At 46.8% G+C, this 13526-nt stretch overlaps 1 long non-coding RNA gene across 2 annotated transcripts in view; it reads right to left on the bottom strand.

Annotated features, from left to right (window-relative positions):
- LOC110260050 (uncharacterized) overlaps positions 1-13526 on the bottom strand; it is a 78047-nt gene that overhangs the window by 20585 nt on the left and 43936 nt on the right. For both annotated transcript variants that reach the window (XR_002342831.2, XR_014842514.1), the window contains exon 2: positions 6991-7155. This is a non-coding gene — a long non-coding RNA (uncharacterized LOC110260050). The remainder of the gene's footprint in view (positions 1-6990; positions 7156-13526) is intronic.

Genomic DNA, 13526 nt, shown 5'->3' on the forward strand with positions numbered 1-13526 from the left:
ACTTTAAAAACCAGGCAGAGTGCAAATGTAGCACCAGCAATGCTGACACTAATAAAGCTGATGCTTTTCAAATACATCTTAGGTAGTAGTTAGTAAGAGAAGCGTTTTGCCTGCTTTTTCTCATTTAATCCTCACTGCAACCCTCTGAAGTTTGATATTATTATTATTTCCTATTTAACAAATGAGGAAACTGAGGCTCAGTGGCGTTAAGACACAGCTAAGAAGTGATGCAGCAGGGATGTGAACCAAAGCCTAATTCTAGCTTAATTGCTTTAAGTGGTATCTTAAAGGCTGGAGGCACTGCCTATGGACTCTGACTGCTTCATGCCCAGAGGGTCCCAGAAGCTTGTCACCATGACAACGTGCACTTATTTGGGCCACAGAGATCCTAAGATCCTCAGCAAATCAGAACTCCTTTTTGCCCTCCTTCTAGGAAGTTTGGGAGCCTTGCTCTGCAAGTGGAGCCTCTTGCTGGCCAGGAGAGCTGAGTGGTTTGGTTACCAGAGCCCGCCCTCAACAGAACTGTCACAGCTCTGGTGCAGGGACAGGAGTGTTTCTGAGGAGCCCGGAGCAGGCTGAGAGGAGGTATGTGCCTGGTTACTGCCTCGCAGTGGAGAAGGAAATGCAGTGTGAAGGCCAAAATACAGACAGTTGACAATATGCCACTTTGACAGCCAAAAGCTGGTTTTCTAGGCAACGCAGAAATTCTATATGGAACACAGCCCTCTGTCACAGTCCAGGATGATAACTTTCAAATACAAATATAATAATAACATGCGGAAATTCGTCACGGATCTCAGTCAATGACTCACTCTCACCCTCCAGGTATATCCATTACCCCCAGCAGACATCACCAGCCATGGTTCCTTACAGCTTCCCTCATGTCTGCAGGGCCCTACTGAACGGCTGGTCGGAGCCAGGAGATGGGCTGGTGTGGGTGCAGGCGCTGGCTGCTCAGGAACCTCCAGACCAAGGGAGAGGCCACCACCTCTTCTGCCCTCCTCGTTCTTCTTCTTTTTTTTTTTTTTTTTTTTTAGCCCCATACCTGCACCATATGGTAAATCCCAGGCTAGGGATTGAATCAGAGCTATAGCTGCTGGCCTACACCACAGTCACGGCAACACGGGATCCAAGCCACATCTGTGACCTACACCACAGCTCATGGCAATGCCAGATCCTTAACCCTCTGAGCAAGGCCCGGGATCGAGCCCACCTCCTCAAGGACACAGTGTCAGGTTCTTAACCCACTAAGCCACCAAGGGAACGCGGGCCCTCCTCGTTGTTATCACCTGAATCGCATGGCTTTTGGGGGTAAGTCAAGCAGCTTCTTAATTTGTGATTGTGGAGTCTCTGAGGCAGAAAGATGGTCTTTTCCAAGGATTCAGCTCAGTCCTGAACATGTTTTTGAGTTAAACTGGATCCATTTGGTACACGACAAAACTCCTCCTGGACCATCTCTGGAAGGTCATAGGTTGTCTTGCTCTTGGAGACCACCTGGGCCTGCAAGCACACTCCTGGTGACCTCTAACCCTGTGTTTTCATCCTGGCAAGTCACAGGGATTTTAAGCCCCTAGGACTCTGCCCCTCCTCTCCGGGGGTACAGGAGCTAACACACCCTTTTTATGGCTGTGGTACTGGCCTTGCTCTTTTCTCCAATATGCTTCTTGGACTTTGTCCTCGTGGTCACTCTCTCGTCTCTGAATTGGCCTTGAAACTAGCTAGGGCTTTCCCAAATATTCACGCAGCTTCTGGCCAAAGTGCAGGTGATTTCAATGAGTGGAGCTCTTTTGAGGGGTTCCCAAAGCAAAATGACTCTTTCTGTTTCCAAAGTATCTTCTCTTAAAGAACTTGGGGCAAGTGTCCTGAGGCAAGATTGGAAGAAACCATGGGACCCGAATCTCTCCATCCCCACAGTGAGTAACCCTTTTCTCTAAAGGGTCTTAATTTCTGAAGCCCAGGAGACCAAGCCAGGTGTTGGTCCTGGAGAAGTTGCCCTCATGTGTCAGCACAGCGCCCCCCACAGGGGAGCACACCAGCTTCCGCTCCCCCTGACCTGCCTGATTGACCTGCCTGACAAGAGTGTCAGGCTTGGTGAATCTAAACCCCCGCTTCTCATCATTCCCCAACACTAAGCACCAAACCTACCTAAAGCCTCACTCTTTTCATACTCCCCATTTCACGAGCTTGTCACCTCAGAGGCCTCCTCCCATGCCACCAGTCAGTCACAGCTCCAGAGAATTCCTCACTCATTCAACACAGTTTTGCAACGTCTCTTGCATCTCTTCACTGAACTATCCTCTGCCACCCATGCCCCTTTTCTGTGAGTTTTGACCCAGCCCCACCTGTGAGCCTGGGTGACGAGCATCCCAGCTGAACCAATCTGGTTTCTCTCTTTTTTCTTTCTCTTGAGAATTTGAACCAAGAGATACAGAAACTATACTAAAAACACTTGAGGCTCTAAAGCTTACGTAGAGTTTGGTCCAGAGTAGGTGTCAGAGCAACCCGAAGCCGCGGGCAAGCTGAGATGCTGAAGGAACGGAGGTGAAAGGCCCCACAGAGGAGGCGCAGGGAAGGGGCCTGGAGCTGAGAGGAGCGACCAAGTCATCTCAGCGAGCGAGACACACAGAGTCTAACAAGCATCCCCTGGGAGCTCTCCAGACTCCGTGAAGCCTGGCAGCACGTTCAGCCCCTCTCTGCTTACCGTTTATCCTCCCATTTGGCTTATGTTCATTTGGGTAGTTTTGGTTTCTTATAATCAAATAATCCTCAACTGAGCCAAAAGCTTAGTATGGGTGTTTACCTTTTACGTGTTCATGATCAGTCTCCTCCGCCAAAACAGACAACTCCCGAAGGCAGGTCCCATGCCCTGCTCACCAGTATTCCTTGCAAAAGGGGCAGAGCTGGACAGCCATGGAGGCATCTGTCAGCAGCATCATAATTCTCCAAGCGGACTTTCATTTCTTCAAATCCAGTCACGGCCCAGGCAGTCCCGGAATACTGACCATGGCACCACCTGGCCCTATGGCTGCCTCCTAAGTTCTTCTTTTGTTCTCATTTCAACCTTTCCTATCCCCAGAAACATCCCTGAGGTGGGAGACAGCAGGGAGAGGAGCCAAACATCATCTACCTTGCAGACAACTGACAAATGCCCTGAAAAATTGTCAAACATTCATCTTTCATGACACATCCATCCATCCATCCATCCACGTAGTCTATACACAGCATCACTTTTGGACTCACTGGGGTTGGGGATACTGAGATAAATAGCATTGAGTCTCTGCCCTGTTCAAGGAGCACATACTCTGAGCTCACATACCATCAGGAGCCAATGTGCTCACTCTCACCCAAAAAAGCATAGACGGAAATAAATGGAGGAGAAGTTACTGGAATATTGCCCAGAATCTTGCTGCTAACATTTTCTCTCCTTGGGATAGGAGAGTTGTCAAGCAGCAGGGAAGAGGGCACGTGTCGGGGTAGGACCCTCTGCATCTGCGGACACTATACGAGAGGTTGACTGCCATCCCGGCCCAGGTACGAAGCCAGGCCTTGGAGCAATCCCTTGCCCTTTGTAACACAAGCCTGTGGTCCCTCCCTGGGTCCTTTTGTCTAGGAAGGAGGAGAGAGGCTGCACTGTCCTGGCCAAGTTGGAACTATCCGCATGAAGAAAATGCTCAGCCAGGCTCTGGGATCTGAGGCCACAGGCTACGAAACCAGTATCTCACTCAAGCCTGCAGACCAGACTTAATCCCCAAATCTCAGCCCTCCCAGCCCCTACAGCAGATGTCCAGCTTCTTGCAGGCAGTGCCAGAGGCCATCTCTGCCAGCTTCTCCCAGAAAGCTAACTCCTCCAGGAGTGGTCAGAGCCCAGTGCCTCATCTGATGAAGACTGCAGTGGAAGCTGATTTTATTCATGCCCCCTAAATACCCCAGGGCATCCAGGACCAGGTGCCTTCCAGCTGTCCTTCCTTGAGGCTGTAGATGTAGAAAGAGGCCCTTATAAAAGCAAAACAGGGTTCTGACTGTAACTTCTTTGTTTATCTGGCTTATTTCTGTTCAAGTCCCATCCAATTTTCCCAGTTAAGTATCTGATTAAGTTTTCCCAGGCTCCTCACTGGTGGGGCATCCACCCTGCCCCTGTCTCTCTCCCCTGGTCTGACTTCTCATCAAAACCAGCCTGTTACTTCAGTTTTCCTGGACCTTCTCCTTAAGCAGAATTTCTCCACCTTGGTACTGTGGGCCCCTGGGGCTGGATAATTCTTTGTTACCCTGTGTATTCTAGGATGTTCCACAGCATCCCAACCTCTCTCAGCTTGATGCCAGTAGCAGCTCCCTCCTACTAATGACAACCAAAAATATCTCCAGACGCTGCCAAATGTCCCCAGGGAGCAAAATCCCCCCAGCCGAGAACCACTGCTTCAAAGGGACACAGACTCATCATCTACCTGGGCAAGGCTCAGACTCCAGAAGATGAACAGTTCTGTTTCCAACAGGACATAGGGAGTCGTCCCAGAGGCCTCCTCTGAATAGTCTCTGGAGCACCTGCTCTGAGAACAGCTCCAAAGGCTGAGAGGTCACCCCCTAAGCCTTGGGCCACCAGGGCCTTCTGTTCTGGGGAACAAAACTCACACTTTTTGGCCTTCTCCTCAATACCCTAGCATCCTAGATTTTCCTTAAAGACTAAAATTCAAAACCGCAATCCCACTGGCCCTATCAGTGAACAAGTATCATTACACTTCTGATTCAGGAAATGGTTTCTGGACCCACAACTCTCCCAACCAACCAACCAAGGGCTGCTGCTTTCAGAAGTGTATAGGGCTGACCAATCTCTCTTATTTCCTCTCCCATGGAAAGCAGTTCTAGAAGCTCATTCTATCTAATTCTATAGGCCAACCTGCTGCTTCTATTTTTGCAGGAGGACAAGGGGAAAGGAGAAATGGCAGCCCTCCCACGACAGGACAGGTCCCAGGGTGAGGGCTCATGGCCCGCATGGTGGGGACCGTGATGGAGGTGGCGGTGGTGGCAGGGACAGCCGGGACATGGTGCTGGTGGAAAGTAAGTGTTCAGTAGCCGCCTGGGTGCAGACCTCCTGACCGAAAGGGACAAGTGCAGAGGCAGCTTGTCGGTTGCTGGTTGTGACTGCCACCGCCGGATTCCCAGGTACTTCCTGGATTAAATCAGGCCTGAAATGAGGAGTCCTCGTCCAAAGCAGCCCCTTGGAAAAAACATGAACGTGCAATGCATTTTTGAAGGAAATGTTAAAGCTTCTTTTGTATCCCAGTTGAAAAAGAAAACCAGAGTTCTGGGCTGCTCCATATTTTACACTACACTTGAGGCCTGCGTGAACTCGGCTAGCAGAGGCGACATTGGAAGTGGGACTCTGTGAGGAGGGCTGGGCAGGATTCACTTTGCCAAGTTCCCTGTGGGCATCTTCAGAACTGAGTGGGCTTCTGGAGTGGAAGATACATTTTCAGACCCAGCACACATCCCTGCTGCTGCCCGAAACATTTGACAGAAAGCCAGAAAAGTCACACCATCAGATGACAACAATGTCCTGGCATAAGAACATTCTGACCACTTCCCATTCTTGTTTCCAAACATTCATCTCTGCTTATAAGCAAAGGCTCAATGTCAGTGGTGGGAGAGAGGAGGTGGGGTTGGAAACCACTTCTTAAGCCAACCTATGTCCGTCTAGCCTTAATTCTGAAATCTCTTGAGTTCAATGTCAAGAACATTTAGTGGGAAATATTTTTTAAATTCTGTTTTATAGTGGGTGATGATCTTTTGTCAAGTCAGAAGGTATTCAAGGTATACCTTTGCCGGAAAGAGGGAAAAAATGATTTTGTACCTGTGCAGATCTCTGCAATTTAAGATCCAAGAGCAATGGACAAGCTTGGAAAGATTCCCTGAGCATGCCTACACTGTATGCATGGTACAGCTCTGGGTCCCGGCCTCGTCTCCCTGGGTCTTTCACTTGCCCTCACTCCACACAAAGATGATGCCAAACTCTGCTACCTAGAAGCCCTGCAAACATCCTGTTCAACAGCTCCCCATCTCTGGTCTTGCCTCTCCTGTTGAACTGCTAGGAATCCTCCAACCCAGCTTGGATGGCACCACATTTTCTGCCCTCTTTTCCCCCTTCTCTTCATTAATCTGTGACTCCCATACACACAGTTGTGCACTGCATTGTCCACACTTCACTGTCATCATCTGTTTAGGCACTGCTCTCCTGTACCAGACTGTATGTTGGGAAAACAGAGGCCGTGACTTAAACATTGAAGCTGTCAGAGCCTGGCACAATGTCAAAGGACTCTCTCTTCATGTGTGAAATTCATGTCTTAATGAATTTTTTTAAGATTGCTGATTAAAAAAAAAAAAGCCACTCAAATTGGCAACAGACAAAACGGAGCATATTGAAAGGTAACAAAGGACCTCATGGCATCAATGGGCAGAGCCTTCACAACTGCCAAGGGAGTGAGTCTGAGTTCTCAAAACGAGGTTATGAGAGGTCGCTGTATTGAATATGTGACACCTTCTACTGTCTAACAGAATCAGACCTGCCTCAGGCTAGCCAGACTGGAGATTCTGCTTCAGGAAAGTCAGCATCCATCTCCCGCCCTCCAGTTCCACAGATCTTCCCCTGGCTTTCCTGAGAATATGAGTCTTCTTTATTCCTTCTTCCCTCTTCCTGGGATCTCTATTTTGACCCATTTTGCTTAACGTTGAGATGATACCCAAGCAGCCTCAGGAAAAAACCTCAGCTCTCCTTTCCACAGTAGTTAAAATCCCTAATGCGATTATGAGCCAAGTGCCAGGGATCACCTGATCACATTAGGGGTCTAGAGTTCCTGAAGAGCCAGGGTCAATATAATACACTTAACTCCTCTAATTAAATCAGGTCATAATTAGTAAGAAATGCATGCATTAGCAAGGTCTGCGTTCCCATACTGCTCATGGAGCTAGATTATCTCTGCAGTCAAGTGTGGAACACACCTTCCTGGGGAAACGTCCATCCCCAGACGGCGAGGCTCTGTCACTGGCCCAGGCTTAATCTAGGGCCTTCTCTTCTGGCTGTTCCAAATGCTCCTTTCCCTCCTTTGAGGTCACTGTCCATCCAGTAAATCCTTGAGTCAAAGAACTACAACATCTAGAAACAGGCTGTTGAGAGAGAAAATCAGAATTTAGATAAAATTTGCTTGAGTCCAGGAACCAAATTGCTCTGGGTGGGCCAGCCTCCCTCCACAGACCCCTGCTCACAACTTCCCACCCAGTCCACCTCCAGCAGGGTCTGGCTTCTTCCTAATACAGGAAATAGAGGTTTTCTTAAGAATGTTTGATATCCCCCCCAAAGCAAACCTGGTATTCTGGATCTAACCACAGGATACGGAGGCTGATAGTAGGAAGTGACCCATTTTGTCCAGTCCAAAAACTGCCCAGATCAACAACTGTCAAATATTTGGATTGAAAGATATTGAGTATTCTCACAAAAACATGGGCAGTCTACTCCCAAGAAGGAAAAAGAACTCATTGCCAAAGAGTCCTTGGCATTGTCGGTAATTGTTACCATGTGGGTCAGTTCAGCAGGCCCCTCACTCAGCCCCACTAGATTCTGCTCACTGAAGCATTAACATAAATTCTTCCTCTGCCATTACTTCCTAGGAGTGACTCATGACTGTCCACAGGAAGGAGCAGCTCAGAGACCACTACCACCTCCCACAGATACCTCAGGGTGGGCTGTGGGTCCAGGCTGTGACAAGCAATAGATATTTGGAGACCAAACAACTCTAGGCTAGGCCTGGGTGCTTCAGAGCACAATAGAAAAGAAACATCATCAGCATCATTACCACCACAACCTCTTCCATCATCACCACCACCATCATCATCACCATCACCACAACCTCCATCCCCATTGTCATCATCACCATCATCACCATGATCCTCATTCTCATCCTCATCATCACCACAACCCCCCTCATCACCATCATCACCACCACCATCACATCCTCCATCCCCACCATCATCACCACCATGATCAACATCACCATCATCACGATTATCCTCATTCTCATCATCACCACAACCTCATCCATCACCATCATCACCACCCCCATCATCATCACCATCATCACCACCATCACCACATCCTCCATCCCCACCATCATCACCACCACGATCAACATCACCATCATCACCATGACCCTCATTCTCATCATCACCACAACCTCCTCCATCACCACCATCACCACCCCCATCACCATCATCACCATCACCACCATCACCACATCCTCCATCCCCACCATCATCATCACCATGACCAACATCACCATCATCACCATGACCCTCAACCTCAACCTCATCATCACCACAACCTCTTCATCACCATCGTCATCACCATCACCACAACCTCCACCCTTGCCATCATTATCACTACCACCATCAGCATAACCATGATCGTCATCACCAGCCTCACCCCCACAAAACTTACAGCATAATCACTTCAGGCCAGGCAGAGTTAAACATTAAGTCATTTAAGCTCATGCCAACTCTACACGGTAGATATTATCAATATCCCCATTCCACAGATGAGGATGTTGAGACATGAAAAGATTAAGTACCTATCTCAGGGTCACCAGTGAAGCTAAAATTCAGCTGGAAGCACCTGGAATTTGGGTCTATACTCTTCATCCCTCTCTGAAACTGCTTCTCATGAAAAGAGATGGACCTCCTATCCTTGGGATGAATGGATGGTTGAGCTCAACACACAAGGAACAAGGTGAGAACAAGGCAGCAGGGACCTGAAGGATTAAGAGAACATGCGTGTTTCCACTGGGTCAGATCCTGTGTGGGTACTGAGGACATTATAATTTCTCTTTAAAATTTGGCCACACCTGGGTTATGCCTTGTGGAATTATGGAGAAATAAATCACCCTCCCAGAGCCACTGAGCAAGACTGGACCTTATTAGAGTTCAGTACTAGGTAGGAGTGAGGAGGGTGGGCAGAGGGGAAGGGGTGTATGTTGGCATTCTTGGAACCCCCAGCTATACACCAGCCCTATGCCTGGAACCCAAGTGACCCATCCACTTCTCATTACAACTGTCATTCCCTTGCTTACACAAAACTATTTCCATATGATCTAAGCTCAGTCATTTCTAAGAAGGGAATTAGGTATCCTTCAAGCTGAGCCCCATTTCTCTGGATCTTAAAGTGACCTTGAGAAGTTAGTCTTAGATGCATAAGCAGCTCTGAGCCAACAGAACCTGGGGTAGGCGTTGCCAAGGGAAAATCCATACCAGGTAAAACAGTGGCAAATGGTCTTAAATGCCACATAAAAGAGATTGTGAATTCTTGAGAGTCAAGTTAGTAGTCTTTGAGAGAGAAGACTGTGATTAATATGCTAATCGTAGCTATATTTTATTAGTGCTTAATATTTACCAGACTCTGTGTTGAAGATTTACACATAAAAGTCACATTTAATCCTCATAAGAACAGGGCAAATTGGTTCTAACTTGAATAAAGTCTGGTTTTCTGGTCCTACTTTTGAAAGGATTATCTCAGCATGATGTCACATTCAAAGGAACCTCTGTGGAGCCCTGGAACTAATAGAAGAGACCCAATCAACGATGTAGACCCTCAAGGAAATACCAAAGTGACATCACCATTCTAACACACAGAGAACCTTCTTAAAGTTGTCTTTCCCAGTTACCTCTCTTACCACTGTGTTTCACATGCTTTACAGAAGTCCCCAAATCCTCTGCCTTCCCTCATCCCCAGCAGACAAGAAAATGATGGCTTCTGACTGAACCTATGCTCCCCTCCCCCCTTTTGGCTCTGCCCCTGCTCTTCAGTAGCGCCCTGACATTTGCAATGCACATCCTATAAGCCTCCAGGGTTTTCCCTCACCCACACCCCCCAATCTGGGTAATAAAGGCCCCATAACTTTCAGGCAAGGATAGCAGATGTGTGTGTTAGCCAGCAAGAGGAGGGCAGGAGGGAGACGGAGCTTTTGGTATTTTTTTGGGTCATCACAACTGAATTATCAGCCACAATTTACAGATCAAAAAACTGAGGATCCAAAGAATTAAGTCCCTTTTCTGAAACAAACTACTGAATGGATTGGATGCCAAGTAATTTGTAAATAAACGATAAAAACTATAAATACCTGCCACCATACCAAAAGCTACTAGTTCCTGTGGCTGATACTAAATCCATGACAGGAATGTGCTCTTCCCACTACGCTTTCCTGGGTTGAGACATGACATATCCTTTCCCATTTTTGATTTTGTGATCTCTGGGGTGGCACAGGCACAGATACACACCTGATGCATGCATACAGATCCATGCACATGTTACACACTCATGCACAAAAAGCACACTCCCACAACCTCAGCTACTGTGTCCAGAGTCTTGACTGCTTCCACACTGGCAGATGCAAGCCTAGTATTGGACGTGGCTTCTGTATTTAGCCTCCTCTGCTACTGCTCAAGGGAACATATTCTTTTCACCACTGTGGAAATAGCCCTAGGTGATGCTGCAGAAAGCTTTAGGTAAAGCCTTAGGTTTGTGCCATAGGGAAGGGAGCAGCTGAAAAACATCCAGTTACCAGGACCAGTGCAAACAGGCAACTAGCTGGGGCCTGTCCTACTACCCACTGGAAGGAAAGAGAAGAGGATGTGGTTTGCCTCCAAGAAAAAGTGGGCTTTTTTTTTTTTTTTTTTTTTTTTACATAATAAGTTGAACACTTTGTTTATATTTATAATGATAATTTTTAAAATAATGAGTCATTTTTTTTTCTCTTTTGCATTCCCTTGAGCATGACCTATTCCTTAACCGGCTAAGGTATATATTAGTTGGATGGAAAGCTGTCAGGTGGCTAGTGATGTTCTATCAGGAATGCATGGAGAGAGATGTAGTATTCAGCTCATAAAATTGAAATATGATTTCACAGTAAGAAAATAAGCCTGGACTGGGAGTCTGGTGTTAACAGATGCAAAGTGTTGCATTTGGAGTGGATAAGAAATGATATCCTGCTGTATAGCACAGGGAACTATGTCTGGTCACTTGTGATAGAACGTGAAGGAGAATAATGTGAAAAAAAGAATATATATATAAACACACACACACACACATATACATGTATGAAGGGTCACTTAGCTGTACAGTAGAAACTGATAGAACACTGTAAATCAACTCTAATAGAAAAAATAAAAATCATTAAAAAAAAAGAAAAGAAAAGAAAATAGGCCTGAAAGCTAGGCACTGCCCAGAGGGAAAAGATGGTCTAAATTTCTTTAGGTTCTGTTGACTGTATTGACTTTAGGTTCTGTTGACTGTATTGACAATCAATCAGTCAGGCATGCAGTCAGCAATCTCTACTGAGCCCCGCTCTGCCTGTTCCAGAAGAATAGTCTCATCCTCAAGAAACTTAGGGGAAAGAGACCACACTAAACAAAAGTGAGATAATATGAGGAATGAAAAGCGCTGAGAAGAAGATATGATTGGGTAGTACGGTGTGTGTCTGTTTTGCAGGGGTTGGCAGAGGGCCTGTAGTCCTTAGGGAGGTCAGGAAAGACTGAATGAAGAGGTGACATGTAACCCAAGACTTGAGTGATGACACAGCAACCAAACAAAATCTAGAGAACACAGAAGCAACGGAAAGTGCAAAGGCCCTGAGACAGGAATATGTTCTGGCAACTAGAGAGAAAGACAAGGATTACTGCTGGAGAATTCTAAAAGAGCAGAATGGAGAAATAGAAAATATGAGAAGTTTACAGAGGGTAGTTTCCATGTGTCCTTGAAAACTGGAGTAAATAGTTTAAATTTTATGGAGCTCCCATTGTGGCTCAGTGGTTAACAAATCCGACCAGGAACCATGAGGTTGCGGGCTCGATCCCTGGCCTTGCTCAGTGGGTTAAGGATCTGGCGTTGCCTTGAGCTGTGGTGTAGGTTGCAGACACCGCTCGGCTCCCACGTCGCTATGGCTGTGGCATAGGCCAGCGGCTATAGCTCTGATTCGAACCCGAGCCTGGGAACCTCCATATGCCGAGGGAGTGGCCCTAGAAATGGCAAAAAGACCAAAAAAAAAAAAAAAAAAGTTTAAATTTTATTCTTATTGCACTAGCAAGACATATTGTTTTAAACATGAAAGTGACGCAATTTGATTTATACTTTAGAAAGACCACCCTGGCTATTATGGTGGGAGATGGGCAGGGTGTTTCAACCTTGCCACTATTGGAATTTTTGGGCCAGGTAATTAATTCTTTGTTGTGGGGGTTGCCCTGTGTCTTGGAGAATTGTTAGCAGCATCCTGGCTTCTATCCACTAGATGCCAGTAGCACCCCTCCTTCCGGCAGTGACAACCAAAAGTGTTTTAAACATCATCAAATTCCCCCAGGGGACAGAATCACCCCCAGATGAGAACCTCTGCTCTATGGGAACACAAGTAGAATAGGAATGGCCATTAGGAACCTGTAGCTGTGGTCCAAGAGGGAGAAATGGTAGCTTAGATGCTGATGGTAACCATGGAGATAGTGAGACATGTTTTGGGTCCAAGATCTATTTTGAAATTAGAGTCAGTGGGATATTCTGATGGATTGGATGTAGGATGTAAGAGAAAGAAAAGTTAAAGATGACTTAAAATGTTTTGGTCTGGGCAACTGAATAGATGGCAGTTCTAGTCACCAAAATTGACAATGCTTGGAATGAGGCACAGATATGGGGACGGGGCAGCTAAACCGTTCTGGTATTGATCATGCTAAGGTTCTTTTTAGACATCTAAGTGCAAAGATTGAGAAGGCAATTCAGGCAGATAGAGAGATAGGGAGATTCAGGCAGAAGATAAGTATAAAGCTGAAGTATAAAATTGAAAAACAATTATGGAATTTTCTTCTGTAGTGTGTACAGGCCAGGAGACTTGCTGTCCAATTCAGGAGGAGGGAAATACAGAGGAAGGAAAAGCTAGAGGTCACCCCTCCCAGTCCTGAGGGATTAGTAGGAGAGGAGGGAATATGCAGAAGAGGCAGGGGTGAAATAAGAGGCTCCAATGCGTTGAACAGTTGGAGGGGAAAACCAGAAGGAGGAATCTTTCGTCCTCCTGTTTCCCAGCTGGAACTCTAGGTTAATATCACTACAAAGCCTATTCTTGTACCAACATGGCAGCCATCACACCAAAGTAAATTTAACTATGAAGTATATCAGAGCTAAGGAAAGACCAAGCTCGAATTACCCTTTCTGAGCCATTTTCAGGTTCTTCATGGCGTGTCTGAGACACAGACATCCCCACAGGCCCTCCAGGGGGGATCTGTATGGTCACCAAGTTGGGAGCCAAAGGGTCTGCATGAGGCAGCAAGGCAGGTGGAATAATGATCCCACTGCAGAGTCCTCTTAGACCAGAGTTAGATGTAGGATGCAGCAGACACAGAGTCAGCCAAGGAGGGCAACTAAGAATAGAGAGGTAAAATCACAAGTCTTACCAGCTGCTGAGCTCAGGCACCAGTGGCACTGACCAGCCCATGAGACAGTGCCTCAGAAA

Source organism: Sus scrofa, chromosome 3 (genome assembly GCF_054392235.1).
Source record: "Sus scrofa isolate SSC_HxYL_T2T_F1_AM1 chromosome 3, Sscrofa_HxYL_maternal_Yorkshire_Landrace_v2.0, whole genome shotgun sequence".
NCBI classification, from domain to species: Eukaryota; Metazoa; Chordata; class Mammalia; order Artiodactyla; family Suidae; genus Sus; species Sus scrofa.